Source organism: Dipteris shenzhenensis, chromosome 10 (assembly GCF_047967505.1).
Source record: "Dipteris shenzhenensis isolate YYH24624 ecotype China chromosome 10, Dip_SZ_1.0, whole genome shotgun sequence".
Classification (NCBI taxonomy): Eukaryota; Viridiplantae; Streptophyta; class Polypodiopsida; order Gleicheniales; family Dipteridaceae; genus Dipteris; species Dipteris shenzhenensis.
In genome coordinates, this window is record NC_141605.1 from 19,714,727 (window position 1) to 19,730,239 (window position 15,513).

The following is a 15,513-nucleotide window of genomic DNA, read 5'->3' on the forward strand; positions in this document are numbered from 1 at the left end:
TTATTAAGTTTGTTGACAAGGGAACCAACAACGATGGTCATCAGTTCAATCATTTGGAGACTCAATTACGTGTTCCTTTGAGATTTTGATTGTTTTTACTTTCTAGCCAGTCACTATCTCATAAATTTTCAATTAAAAAAAATTTCAAGTACATTGGATTATGTAATTCTAGATTAGAAAATAATGAAAGAGAAAGGAATTTTCTTGAAGCCGTGTAAAGTTGTTAAAAGACTCATTGCAGCACGGCTGCTTCTGGGACTTGGAGCGAGGCTGGTCTAGCAGGAACACGATCCTGGCGTTGTTGATCGTGTAGCTTTGGATGGAGGAGATGTCCAGAAAGGTGTGAATATCAGCAACTCGGATGGCGGGGAAGCGGGAGGCCTTCCGTATTTGGAGGGTGGTATGGCCGTAATGTTGATAGAGGCATGCATGGCAGAGGGGTCCTGAGGTGCATTCGATGCAGAAATGGTTAGTGTGGGCGGATGGATGGACGCTGCATTGTGTGTAGTAACGTGCACGGAGGAAGCCGTCAAGCCAAGGAGCGGGGGGGAATGATGCGTGTTGAAGAGCATGCACAGGGCGATTCTTTTCGCATTGAGCTTGCTGATCTAGCCAGTTTTGTTCTTATTCCTTGGTATGGGATAGTGTGGATTGCAACAATTCTACTTGTAATCTCAATCCTTGAATTTATGTTTCCTTATTCGCAATAGAATTTCTTAACCCTTTGATCTCCTCTTGTTATTCCGTGTGTGAGAATGCATAGTCTGTTGCAAGGTCAATCTTTCCTCCTAATCCTACACAAGATTTCGTGGCTTCAACTTCAAGCTTGTTCCTTGTAGCCTGCACTATGTTCAATGCAACTTGCATTATTTGAAAGTCACTTAGAGGTTCATGCATTTCCTTTTGTTTCAAATAATTAGATTGTAGAGCTTTCTCTAGCTAACAATTGAGGTCATGAAGGTCTTTGTGGTGATTATCCTTTTCTGCCTTTAGATGATGCTTCAATGTAGCATTTTCTTATGAGAAACATAGATTTGAATGTTTGGAGTATAGAGCTTGGACAAATGTTTTCACTTATCTTGTGGTGATGACATGATGATACTATTAAAATCTGACATAAATCTCATCATATTCAGCTGCGCAGCTTTTCCACTCTTGTGCACCTCATAGTATGTTGTCTACCAACTCAATTTGTTATGTCGAGAAAGCATCACTATTTTGCCTAAAGCTTAGGTAAATGCTTACTTATTATATTCAAGCTAAATGCATCATTGTATAGGTTCTAAAGTCCATACCTTTTAGTACAAATGGGATAGAGGTATGTGTTCTTGCACTAAAGCAACTCTATTTGATCTAGCTTCTTCCTTTAACTTCATTTATGTATTGCTTTACTCCTATTGTGCTAGTTCCTTTAATGTGCTGGTTGCAAGTAACGTGGTGGTTGCAAGTAATGTGAAACTTCTGTAGCAATTAGAAGACCAGATAGGAGACCAGCTAGAGGGCAAACTGGATGGTGCAATAGGTGCTTGTAGTGCATGGACCATATCTAGGACAGGGAACTACCTTAGAGAAACGCAAGGAGGCTATAGGAATTGGCTCAGCAGGTTTGGGACAAGTACAGTAGGGAAGGGGCTGCAATGGGCAGCTCCCTTGCCCTTATGTCGGGCTCGGCTTGGTTGGTTGGCTGACCAAGTAGGTTGGCTTGCGCACAGACCCACATAGGGTCCCCATAGACCCATGCATAGGGCTATGGGTGGGTTTACAGGGTTGGCCCCCCACTAGGGTTGGTCACTAGATCTTTAATCTCCCAAATGAGGAGAGTGGGGGAGGGAGAGCGAGGGCATTTGCCCGGAGAAAAGACAAAGAAAAGAAACATGTATCTATAGGCATCATTGTGGCTCTGCGAAAGATGGAGCTGAAAGCTAGGAGAGTTGGTGATGCACTCAGCAAGGATCTGTCCTGGAAGAGGAAGATTTGGAGCAGCACAATGTGGTAAGGTGTTCCTAGGAAGTAGGTGCCTGTGTGGCAAGTCAGTTGGCGGAGTGTGGGGGCAAGAAAGCGACCTGCAACAACAGGGCCTAGACGTGGTGCAATCAGGGCAGACCTATAGCCTTGGTACAGTAGGCTATGGGCCTAGATCAGGGGCTGCAAATAGGGCAGCACCCTGTCTTACATAGGGCCTACAAGCTGTTTGGATGGCCAACAGAGTTGGCCAGCACATAGGCCACAAAGGGCAGCCTACAGCCCCATGTATGGGGAGCTGTGGGGTCGGTTGGGGACAGCCTGAGTCGGCCAAGAGGAAGGTCAGGCCAGTCAGTTTTGGGGGCCTCTTGGGGCCTATAAAAAGGGCTTCTTGGTAGGTCATTTTGCATCCAGCAAGCCAGCAAATCAGGGAGCGGAAGGGCAGCACCAGCCCCACCATTGGGCCTACATCTAGGAGGCAAGGCAAGAGCAAGTGTTGCTAGAGGCTGAGCTCAGAGAGGGTTGGAGGCTTGGCTGTCTTCTAGGGTGCAAGTGTTGGAAAGGTCACCTCCCCATCTGTAAGCCTCCAAATGAGGAGAGCATGGGGGAGGTAGACCAAGGCCTGAAGGGGCTGCCACATGGGCAGCACACATACAAAACGTAGGCTGCCACGTGGTCAGCACACAGGTTGCCATGTGGGCAGCACAAGCCATGGAACCCAGGTGCCAAGGAAGGGCCTGGCGGAAGCAACAATGACGCCAGGATAGGTGCCCACATGGCGGGCCATGAGGCAGGGAGTATGGGAAGGTGTGTGCCCTGCAACAAGGTGGCGGGACAGTTGTACCTCTGGTATGGCTGCAGTACAACAAGTGGCGGGGCAGCACAAGAGCCTGGCAGAGGCACAAAAGGTGGCGAAACAGGCCTGCAACATGCAGAGGTTATGGCAGGGCAAAAGCCGCTTGCATAGGGCAGGATTTGGGCCTGCATTTAGGCCTCATAGGCAGCCAACCAGGCTGACTACAAGTCGGCTGGTTAGGGCTGCAGGTTGCCACAGAAGTGAGGGCCTTGTTTTGAAGGCGCCAGGGGGGTGGTTTTGGGACAGACCCAGTCGGTTGGAGGGGCTGCAAAAGTCGGCCATTCAGCCCTGGTCTGATGGGTCAGTTTGAAGGGGCCTTGGGCCCTATAAAAGGAGAGGCCCCGGGCCTCATTTTGGTATCCAGCACACCAACAGTTTTGTGAGCAGCAGGAGCAATAGTGCACACATCTTGAGGCCTACTTCCAGGTGGCAAAAGAGTGCAATAGAGGCTGCAGACTGAGCTCTCGTTGGGGCAGGTACTTGGCTATCTACAAGGGCAGCAAGAGGCTGAGATCTGGACAGAGAGTCTACACATGCTTGAGGTGGAGCACGCGGGCTCAAGTCTAGAGATATCCGGCAGATAGTAGAAGTATGTGGTAAGATCAAAGGACCACACTCTGGTGGGACTTTGGATCTCTCTCTCTTTTGTATTGTGTCCATAGCTTTGGACGGAAATATAAATTCTTTTGGTACCTTCTATATCTAGTTGGATCATCGAACCTTGCTTCATACACTATCACTATTCCTCAATCTAAGCTTTTTACCTGTAGCCCGCACAAAATTTCTCTTCTCTACAACTTGTGATGCCATGTTGTCAAGTAGGGGTCGAATTGTTGGATGTGGTCTGGTCACCTCCCCATTTGTATGTGACAATGGAACTAAATAGACAAGAAGAGAGAGAGAGAGAGAGAGAGAGAGAGAGAGAGAGAGAGAGAGAGAGAGAGAGAGAGCAAACCACACACACACAGCAAACAGAAAGGAGAGAAAGAGACGAGAGATTGCAATGGATCTCAGCCAGAACCCTTGAACTGTTGGGGAAAACCTTCACTAAATGATGCACAAGTGTTGCTACAAGAGATGCTGAACAAGTGAGGGAGGGGGTCTATATATAGGCACATCACCCTCCTTCTTTTTCCAGTCGGTTGGTCAAATAGGCCAACCAACAGGCCTAGGTGGGATGAGATAGAGTTATGTGTTCTTGCACTGATAGCAACTCTATTTGATCTAGCTTCTGCCTTTAACTTCATTTGCGTATTGCTTTACTCCTATCGTGCTAGTTCCCTCCAAGTATATGTATAAGATCCATAAAATTGAAGCCCTCCCCCCAAATCCCCTTTTGCAACATTTCACCTTACTAAGGGTGAACATTTTATTATAATATGGTTTATGCAGCATAGTAGCTTTGCATGTCACCATGCTAGTTGGAGACTCAATATTTAAGGTGCATAGGTTTTTCTTCCAATTTGAGTGGCATTTTCATAACCATATGCTATCAGGGAACTCTAATATGGTATGCTTAGCATTCATGAACTCTAACATGATTAGCACACAGGAACTCTACTACAATTAGATGAGCTAATATGATTAGCATGAAAGAACTCTAATATGATTAGAGGAGCTACATGATTAGCACCCAAAGAATCTACTATGAATAAAGGAGCATATGTGATTAGCCACCATCGAACACTCTGATGAGGTTAGAGGGCCAATAAGGCAAATACTCTGAAAGCTCAAATGTGACTAGCATACAAAATTGTCACGTGTGATCGGAGGATAAACAACCAATGTGATTGGCACATTGAAACATGCCCAAGTGGACGAGCTAAGTGAGTAAGTTCCATCAAGGATGAAACAAGGAATTAGGAATTGGGAGGCACAGCGAGGATTGTAATTAATTAGTAGAATTTGCAAAGCATGTGGGGAGAATGCTTTAGAAGTTAGAACTATAATTAATTCCTGAAATTTGCAAAGCATGTGGGGAGAATGCTCTAGGACTGTAATTAATGAGTAGATTTTGCAAAGCATTTGGGGAGAGTGCTTTGGGGCACCTAGCTAGAGAAAGGTAACTTGCCTAGTCATGGATGACAAAGTCCAACAAGATTCTAGGCATCTACTAAAGATCTTTCCCCTTAGGAAAGCTTTCTAACTCCGTTTGCCCCCTTCTAGAGTTAGCATCTTCCTTCTTGCCAGGCCATCCAACTTCCTAAAGTCGAGAGATCCTAGAACCCCCAGAGGCTTAAGGTTATGGTTACCACATGGGCAGCATAGTGGCTGCCATGTGGTGGCATACCCACAGAGAAAAACAAAGAGAGGGGGCTGGCACATGGGCAGCACATAGGATGCAATGTGGGCAGTACACCTGAAGACTTACCTAGTAGGTTGAAGGTCCTCCAGATGCTGAAATAGAACGGATCAACGCCGAGGTGGTTGCAAGTAATGTGCAACTTCTGCAGCAGTTAAAAGGCTAGATAGGAGACCAGCTAGAGGGCAAAACGGATGTTGCAGTACGTGCTTGTAAGGAGCAGTGCATGGACCATATCTAGGACATGGAACTACCTTAGAGAAACGCAAGAAGGCTATAGGAATTGGCTCAGCAGATTTGGGACAAGTACAGTAGGGAAGGGGCTGCAATGGGCAGCTCCCTTGGACTGGTTGGTTGGCTGACCAAGTAGGTCGGCTAGCACACAGACCCATATAGGGTCCCCATAGACCCATGCATAGGGCTATGGGTGGGTTTACAAATTTGGCCCACTAGGGTTGGCCACTAGATCGTTAAGCTCCCAAATGAGGAGAAAGAAAGAAAGAAAGTTTATTAAAGTCTTCGGAAGACCGATGGGTCTATGACACTGTGGAAAACCTGATACAATGAGCTGTGGTAGTGGAGCTACTAAACGAGCATCCACACCAATGCAGAATGCAAAAAAATGCAAAATGGCAGTACTAAGTCCTAAGTACAACATAGTCATATCCCGACTATATATATCAATCTCAGCTTCATCGTCGGCATCATCATAACCATCATCATCATCATCGCTAGCAGCAGGACATCAGGATGAGTGGGGCTGTGGAAGTGGAGTAGGTCAACAATAGAACGCTGTTGCCCCCTCAAGGGTGCAGTCCTGGTACATCTCTTGGTCGTAGCTCTACGTCTAACCAAGGCCACTATGACCCCTGTCAATCGGGCTCCGACCCTAAACAAGGAGGGGATGTCCCCAAGTATGATCTGTGAGTCAACCCTCTATCTGAGCTGTCGGGTCAGGCTCCGGGTCACGGTCATGTCGAGGTCTCGCCTCGTGGGGGTCTATGTGATCTGGCTGAAAGAATGCCGTGATAGAGCTCTGAGAGGTATCAGTCGAGGGAGAAGTTTGCTCTTGTCTCCGTGCTCGGAGTATCCTATCGCGGTGTCTAAGCACCTCATGAATGAAACCATCGAAACATTGTTGGTCTGGGTAGGAGAGCAAACGGGCCAACATCCCATAACTATCTTTGAAGAGGCAGTAGAAACGCCCTCGGATCTCATAGTAAACATGGCACCTAAAGATGAAATGCTCCTCTGTCTCAACCTCCTGCATGTCACACAGTGTGCATATGCGCCTCTCCCTGGGTAACCGCTCTACTCTGCTGCTTTCGATACGAAGTCTGTGTGAAGAGACTCTGAATTGCCCAAGGGAGATCCTCAGCGAGGGGTAGGTGATCTGCGTGTATCCTGGCGGATCAATGAAACCCTCCGCTGTGATATGTAAGAAGTGATCTTTGTAGAAGCCTAGCTTCACTAGGAGATCACTCGGACTCAACCAAGTTTGGAATGTGTGTAGCTGTAGTAGATCCTCACGGATAACCTGGTTGACCTCGTGTGACAGGAGGGGAGAGAAAGGAGCATCCACGTTGTACTGGAAAGGAGGTAGTCTGTCCATGTGGAGCCCTAGTCTTGCAAACCATCTCTCTGTACGTGCATACCAGCATCCCTGATCTCCCCTTGCTACAAGTGCCATAGAAGAGGACAGTGCTAGCCATGGTCTCCTGCTACGCCCGGATGTGTAATCCCCATACTCCTTGACTCGGTACAGATATGTAATGACCTGAAATGCGGCATCTAGCTGTAATGGGGGTGACCCAAACTTTGTCTGAATGATCTGGTGATGAACGGATGGCTTACCACGGATCATCTGTGATAACATGAGAACCTCCACCCTGGCCCACTCTGTATCCGACAAGTCTGGGCCCCAGCATGGACTGCCATACCTCCCTATCGGGCGGACCAAGGAGTAAAAAAGAAACCCTTTGGTCTGTGGATCCTGAAAGTGAGAGCGGAAGCACTGTCTCTCTAGTCTAGCCAATGAAGCATATCCTCTGCTTAAGCAAACCTGGATCGCGGGTCTCATGGTGAAGATGGGTCCGAAAAAGACGACCCCTAGATAAGTGTGTGATGAAACTACCTCAACAGGGGACCCATTAAATGCGAAATGCTCATTGCGCATGACGAGTCGAGATGTATTGAAGATCATAACCTTGGTTTTACCCAAGTTGACCTTCAAATCATGAGACTCACAGAAGGACTAAAGTGCGTCAAGGTGTCTCTGGAGCCTCTTTGCTGAGGAGGACAAGAGAGCCACGTCATCTACGTAAAGTAATATCCGGATCAGCGTGCCCGTGAGAGAGCAGTCTACCTCACCCTGTGCCTGCATGTCATCCTGCTTCAACATGTATCCACTTGCTTGGTACTATTTCTTTTTGTTTTTCAATAGTATGCTTATTAAGAAATGAAATGTTTTCCTTCTGTTCAGTTACGGACAATGGGGACTAGGTCTAGCATTTGAGGGTGGACCCCCTTGCTTGGGGTTATGGGCATTAGTGACCCACAAGAGTGATGGCCTCTCTTTGAGAGGGACATCTGGAAACCACACCCCACCTGAGTACCCAAACATGGGACCAATCAAATGCACAGATTGCATACCGACCTAGGAACCATTCAAGAGAATGTTCCCTGAGCTTTGGGTGTGGGCCTGGCAGCATGCCAAGAGTAATGGAGATACAAGATAAGACGACAAACAAATGAGCTCAGTATGGCTCAGTTATGACCTTAGAGTACGTCAATAGATAGTCTAAGCTGTTAGGAACCCGTGGGTGCGATCAGAATTAAATTCTAACAACTCTGAAATTTTAGGGTTTTTGGGAGTGACGTGGCAGCTGACACGTGGCAGACTGGCACATGGAATCTGAGCTGGCAGGTCAGTCCACCTGTCCCACACATGTGGCAGCATGCATGGCAAGTGGCAGGGCATGCAGGCCAAGTGTTTGGCCCCAAATCTGGTAGATTTGGGGCAGGTTGTGGGCTGTCCTCTTTGGGACTGCAGCCCACCAAAAATCTGGGACAAGTGTCCACCTTCCACTCTAGGCCTAGGGGGGGGGGGCTGAGCCTATAAAAGAAGGCCTCTCCCCTTCATTCCACACATGAAAATTTCGTCACTTTTCTTCTCCCTCCTTTTGGATGATGCTACAGAACCTCTCCAGCTCCTTGGGTGCAGCCAGCTTCTCCCCAGGCCATTCTCTCACCTCAGCAGCACTTTCTCTCTCTACAACAGCACATTCTCTCTCTACAGTTCCAGCCCCTCCTCTCCAGAAATCTGCCCCCTCTCAGCTCTTCTGGAACAGCAGCAGCATCCTCTCTCCTTCACCTAGCCTGGAGCAGCCACAGCCCCTTTTTCTCTCCTGCTGCAGTCTTTCTCTCTCTACTGCAGAATTTCTCTCTCTACTGTTCCAGCCCATTTCCCTTGCAGAAATCTGCTTTTCTGTGCACCTCTGGAACAGCAGCAGCTCCTCTCTTACATCTCTTCCCTTGGGATCAGCATTGGCATTCTCTCTCTACAGCTATCACTCCATAAAAGCTTTCTCTCTCTAGCCTACAGGCTGTTTTTCTAAGCTGTTCTCATTCCAGCCCCATTTCCACACTCTCCTCACCCAAGGTAGCTTCAGAGGCATCAAGGACTTCATCTACAAAAGGGTCAAGTCACGAAGGGAGCCTGTATTGTCAAGTTTATCTCATTTACAGCACTATTGCATGTTGTGTCTACTATCTCTCTAGAAACTAGTGCTTGTCTCTAATGTTGGATGTATGTGGTGATTGTTGCAGGCTTCTTCCTTGTGGATTGGGCAAGCCAAGAGCTGAAACTTGAGCTTGGAGTCCTCCTTTTTGTTGTCTACCTTGTACATATGCTCTTGAGTCTTGTATCTAGGTCCTAGGTTTTCACCGAGTTCATCAGTGAGGTGGTTCCCCAATGAAGGGTTTCACCAAGCTTACATGGAAGACATTGTGGATCTTCCAATGCTTTGGAAGTCTCAATCGGACTGAGACATCATTTATTACCTGCAACACCTGAAAAGGACCATAATATCGAAAGGATAGCTTGAAGTAGATGCGCTTTTTGCCCACTTTGGTTTTTAACCGGGCTTTCTCAAATTTCCATAAGACCCATTGGCCTTCTTTCACTACAAACGCCCTCCGTCTTTTATTTGCAGCTGCTCTTTGTTTCTACTGTTTTTGGCAGCTTGAGGGCATTCGTAGAAGTTGTGGCTTCGATCGCCACACTTGAAACACCGCCCTTCGGAGTAATACTTTTGCTTCTGTTGTGGAGACAATGAGCTGAAATTGCGGGCTGCTTTCTTCGAAGGAGGCTAGCTGGCTGACTTTTGCTCTTTTGGTGCATCCTTTGCTGTCTCCTTACCCTTTTGTTCCTTGGAAGAGGTTCCCTGGGACTTTCGCTTGTTGTTGCTGCCATTCCGCTTGTTGGAGAAAGATTGTTTCTTCTCCACCTTCAAGGCGATGTTGATGGTTTCTTCGAGAGAAGTAGGAGTGGCAATGTCCACCTCATGCTGAACGATATACCGTAGGCCAGCAAAGAACTTCCTTTGCTGCTCTTTTTTATCCTTCCTACTGAATGCTTGAACTTTTAACAAAGTATCCAAGCCAGCAAGACCTCGGGCTTGTCCTCTCCCTTGTACTTGGTAAACTTGAAGAGCTTATCTCCAAGAGGTACCTTATGCTTTGCATACCTTCGTCTCCGTGGACGTCTCGAAGGAGATGGACTCCGATGACGCCGTCTACCTCGAGGAGGGGAAGAGGATGATCTTCCCTCCTTGTTGGAGTTGGTGTTGTCCGCACGGCCTCTTCCTTGGGATTGGGCCCTTATGTCATGAGTTTCTGCTTGGCTGCTTTCCAGCACTTGAACCTGTTGAGCAATGTTTGCCAAGAGAGCACTCAACTCATGCAAGTTAGGAGGAGGGTTAGGTCCATTGGCTGCCATGATGACAAGATGACTCAATGAAGGAGAGACTCAACAAGAGAAAGCACAGAGTACAAGACCACTGCCTAAGCTCTGATACCAATGTAAACTACTCGGTGCTTTCTATCAATTCAGACAACGGATTTTGCAGAGGCATTTGAATGAGATGATTGCGAGTTGCCAAACACATATACTTGAACTTAAGAGTTTGCAATTAAGCTGGAATTAAGACTTATACAGCTTAAACACAAAGTGACATCATTGGAAAATGCAATATGATTGAGGGGCCAAGACGCCCCCCCCCCCTTATCCAGGCTCACTTTATTCTTGAAAATGGAGGTACAAGACCAAGGTGCAATGCACCTTCGATGCACCTGAAGTAGAGGACACTGAGATCTTGTTGATCCCAGAGCAAATTATTTTGCATAACTTCACTACGGGACGTTCAGGCACGACTCGCAAAATGTATCTTTTGAAGTTCAGAGGGCTGCCATCCACCGATGCCCAATGGGTGGACAGAGCTACATTTCAGGAGTGTCCTGAAATCCTGGATGCTTATGAGGAAGCATTTCAGTTGCGGACAACCGAATGAAAGACGGAGGGAATGTCATCCTGCTTCAACATGTATCCACTTGCTTGGTACTATTTCTTTTTGTTTTTCAATAGTATGCTTATTAAGAAATGAAATGTTTTCCTTCTGTTCAGTTACGGACAATGGGGACTAGGTCTAGCATTTGAGGGTGGACCCCCTTGCTTGGGGTTATGGGCATTAGTGACCCACAAGAGTGATGGCCTCTCTTTGAGAGGGACATCTGGAAACCACACCCCACCTGAGTACCCAAACATGGGACCAATCAAATGCACAGATTGCATACCGACCTAGGAACCATTCAAGAGAATGTTCCCTGAGCTTTGGGTGTGGGCCTGGCAGCATGCCAAGAGTAATGGAGATACAAGATAAGACGACAAACAAATGAGCTCAGTATGGCTCAGTTATGACCTTAGAGTACGTCAATAGATAGTCTAAGCTGTTAGGAACCCGTGGGTGCGATCAGAATTAAATTCTGACAACTTTGAAATTTTAGGGTTTTTGGGAGTGACGTGGCAGCTGACACGTGGCAGACTGCCACATGGAATCTGAGCTGGCAGGTCAGTCCACCTGTCCCACACATGTGGCAGCATGCATGGCAAGTGGCAGGGCATGCAGGCCAAGTGTTTGGCCCCAAATCTGGTAGATTTGGGGCAGGTTGTGGGCTGTCCTCTTTGGGACTGCAGCCCACCAAAAATCTGGGACAAGTGTCCACCTTCCACTCTAGGCCTAAGGGGGGGGCTGAGCCTATAAAAGAAGGCCTCTCCCCTTCATTCCACACATGAAAATTTCGTCACTTTTCTTCTCCCTCCTTTTGGATGATGCTACAGAACCTCTCCAGCTCCTTGGGTGCAGCCAGCTTCTCCCCAGGCCATTCTCTCACCTCAGCAGCACTTTCTCTCTCTACAACAGCACATTCTCTCTCTACAGTTCCAGCCCCTCCTCTCCAGAAATCTGCCCCCTCTCAGCTCTTCTGGAACAGCAGCAGCATCCTCTCTCCTTCACCTAGCCTGGAGCAGCCACAGCCCCTTTTTCTCTCCTGCTGCAGTCTTTCTCTCTCTACTGCAGAATTTCTCTCTCTACTGTTCCAGCCCATTTCCCTTGCAGAAATCTGCTTTTCTGTGCACCTCTAGAACAGCAGCAGCTCCTCTCTTACATCTCCTCCCTTGGGATCAGCATTGGCACTCTCTCTCTACAGCTATCACTCCATAAAAGCTTTCTCTCTCTAGCCTACAGGCTGTTTTTCTAAGCTGTTCTCATTCCAGCCCCATTTCCACACTCTCCTCACCCAAGGTAGCTTCAGAGGCATCAAGGACTTCATCTACAAAAGGGTCAAGTCAGGAAGGGAGCCTGTATTGTCAAGTTTATCTCATTTACAGCACTATTGCATGTTGTGTCTACTATCTTTCTAGAAACTAGTGCTTGTCTCTAATGTTGGATGTAAGTGGTGATTGTTGCAGGCTTCTTCCTTGTGGATTGGGCAAGCCAAGAGCTGAAACTTGAGCTTGGAGTCCTCCTTTTTGTTGTCTACCTTGTACATATGCTCTTGAGTCTTGTATCTAGGTCCTAGGTTTTCACTGAGTTCATCAGTTTGGAAGGTGCATTGCACCTTGGTCTTGTACCTCCATTTTCAAGAATAAAGTGAGCCTGGATAAGGGGGGGGGGCCATCTTGGCCCCTCAATCATATTGCATTTTCCAATGATGTCACTTTGTGTTTAAGCTGTATAAGTCTTAATTCCAGCTTAATTGCAAACTCTTAAGTTCAAGTATATGTGTTTGGCAACTCGCAATCATCTCATTCAAATGCCTCTGCAAAATCCGTTGTCTGAATTGATAGAAAGCACCGAGTAGTTTACATTGGTATCAGAGCTTAGGCAGTGGTCTTGTACTCTGTGCTTTCTCTTGTTGAGTCTCTCCTTCATTGAGTCATCTTGTCATCATGGCAGCCAATGGACCTAACCCTCCTCCTAACTTGCATGAGTTGAGTGCTCTCTTGGCAAACATTGCTCAACAGGTTCAAGTGCTGGAAAGCAGCCAAGCAGAAACTCATGACATAAGGGCCCAATCCCAAGGAAGAGGCCGTGCGGACAACACCAACTCCAACAAGGAGGGAAGATCATCCTCTTCCCCTCCTCGAGGTAGACGGCGTCATCGGAGTCCATCTCCTTCGAGACGTCCACGGAGACGAAGGTATGCAAAGCATAAGGTACCTCTTGGAGATAAGCTCTTCAAGTTTACCAAGTACAAGGGAGAGGACAAGCCCGAGGTCTTGCTGGCCTGGATACTTTGTTAAAAGTTCAAGCATTCAGTAGGAAGGATAAAAAAGAGCAGCAAAGGAAGTTCTTTGCTGGCCTACGGTATATCGTTCAGCATGAGGTGGACATTGCCACTCCTACTTCTCTCGAAGACACCATCAACATCGCCTTGAAGGTGGAGAAGAAACAATCTTTCTTCAACAAGCGGAATGGCAGCAACAACAAGCGAAAGTCCCAGGGTACCTCTTCCAAGGAACAAAAGGGTAAGGAGACAGCAAAGGATGCACCAAAAGAGCAAAAGTCAGCCAGCTAGCCTCCTTCGAAGAAAGCAGCCCGCAGTTTCAGCTCATTGTCTCCACAACAGAAGCAAAAGTATTACTCCGAAGGGCGGTGTTTCAAGTGTGGCGATCGAAGCCACAACTTCTACGAATGCCCTCAAGCTGCCAAAAACAGCAGAAACAAAGAGCAGCTGCAAATAAAAGACGGAGGGCGTTTGTAGTGAAAGAAGGCCAATGGGTCTTATGGAAATTTGAGAAAGCCCGGTTAAAAACCAAAGTGGGCAAAAAGCGCATCTACTTCAAGCTATCCTTTCGATATTATGGTCCTTTTCAGGTGTTGCAGGTAATAAATGATGTCTCAGTCCGATTGAGACTTCCAGAGCATTGGAAGATCCACAATGTCTTCCATGTAAGCTTAGTGAAACCCTTCATTGGGGAACCACCTCAAGAGCCCACACTGGACGATGCACCTGAAGTAGAGGACACTGAGATCTTGTTGATCCCAGAGCAAATTATTTTGCATAACTTCACTACGGGACGTCCAGGCACGACTCGCAAAATGTATCTTTTGAAGTTCAGAGGGCTGCCATCCACCGATGCCCAATGGGTGGACAGAGCTACATTTCAGGAGTGTCCTGAAATCCTGGATGCTTATGAGGAAGCATTTCAGTTGCGGACAACCGAATGAAAGACGGAGGGAATGTCATCCTGCTTCAACATGTATCCACTTGCTTGGTACTATTTCTTTTTGTTTTTCAATAGTATGCTTATTAAGAAATGAAATGTTTTCCTTCTGTTCAGTTACGAACAATGGGGACTAGGTCTAGCATTTGAGGGTGGACCCCCTTGCTTGGGGTTATGGGCATTAGTGACCCACAAGAGTGATGTCATTCTCTATTTCCCACTCTATTTCCCCCTTCTCTCATTTCCCCCTTCTCTCATTCTCTATTTTCCCTCATCTCTTTCCCTTTCTCTCATTCTCTATTTCCTCATTCTCATTCTTTTCTTTCCTTTACATCTTCTTTCCCTCTTATCTTTCCCCAGTCCACAGGCTCCCCAGCCCAGAAGCGCATGGAGGTCCTCTTAGCCGAAGCTTTTAAAGTTCAACACCAGGGTGAAGAATCTGCGCAATCAGATCACTGCGATTGGCATCACCATCACCAGCGAGAATCTAGCACGACCCTCGAACCTTAGCTTACTGGCCCTGATCAAGCATCGCCCCCGCTCACAAATTAATTAATTGGCTCCCACCACTGTCATTCTCGTGTGCCACATCACCAATAGTCTTTGCACATACCTCCAATGTGATGCGTGGCAGTCTCCACTTCTTCAACTCCCTCCGAACCATCTCCTCTTTTCGAACCTCACTGAACCTCCCTCCTTGCCTCACCGAACCTCCCTCCATGTCTTTCCCAACCTCCAAATGCTCTCCACCTGGCAGGTATGGTAGATCCCTCCTTAATATATAGTAAGAATATGGGAATAGGGCCCCGATGAGGACAGAATTAAATTCTGACAACTTTGAAATTTTAGGGTTTTTGGGAGTGACGTGGCAGCTGACACGTGGCAGACTGCCACATGGAATCTGAGCTGGCAGGTCAGTCCACCTGTCCCACACATGTGGCAGCATGCATGGCAAGTGGCAGGGCATGCAGGCCAAGTGTTTGGCCCCAAATCTGGTAGATTTGGGGCAGGTTGTGGGCTGTCCTCTTTGGGACTGCAGCCCACCAAAAATCTGGGACAAGTGTCCACCTTCCACTCTAGGCCTAGGGGGGGGGCTGAGCCTATAAAAGAAGGCCTCTCCCCTTCATTCCACACATGAAAATTTCGTCACTTTTCTTCTCCCTCCTTTTGGATGATGCTACAGAACCTCTCCAGCTCCTTGGGTGCAGCCAGCTTCTCCCCAGGCCATTCTCTCACCTCAGCAGCACTTTCTCTCTCTACAACAGCACATTCTCTCTCTACAGTTCCAGCCCCTCCTCTCCAGAAATCTGCCCCCTCTCAGCTCTTCTGGAACAGCAGCAGCATCCTCTCTCCTTCACCTAGCCTGGAGCAGCCACAGCCCCTTTTTCTCTCCTGCTGCAGTCTTTCTCTCTCTACTGCAGAATTTCTCTCTCTGCTGTTCCAGCCCATTTCCCTTGCAGAAATCTGCTTTTCTGTGCACCTCTGGAACAGCAGCAGCTCCTCTCTTACATCTCCTCCCTTGGGATCAGCATTGGCACTCTCTCTCTACAGCTATCACTCCATAAAAGCTTTCTCTCTCTAGCCTACAGGCTGTTTTTCTAAGCTGTT

At 47.5% G+C, this 15,513-nt stretch overlaps 1 protein-coding gene across 3 annotated transcripts in view; it reads left to right on the forward strand.

Moving 5' to 3' along the window:
• The first annotated feature begins 217 nt into the window (after positions 1 to 217).
• CPSF73-II (cleavage and polyadenylation specificity factor 73 kDa subunit-II) overlaps positions 218 to 15,513 on the forward strand; it is a 157,058-nt gene continuing 141,762 nt past the window's right edge. For 2 of the 3 annotated variants that reach the window (XM_087380740.1, XM_087380742.1), the window contains exon 1: positions 218 to 634. The gene's annotated coding sequence lies outside the window, so the exon portion shown is untranslated. Of the gene's footprint in view, positions 635 to 1,279; positions 1,319 to 15,513 lie in introns of all 3 variants that reach the window. The other variant, XM_087380741.1, reaches the window with a different exon arrangement.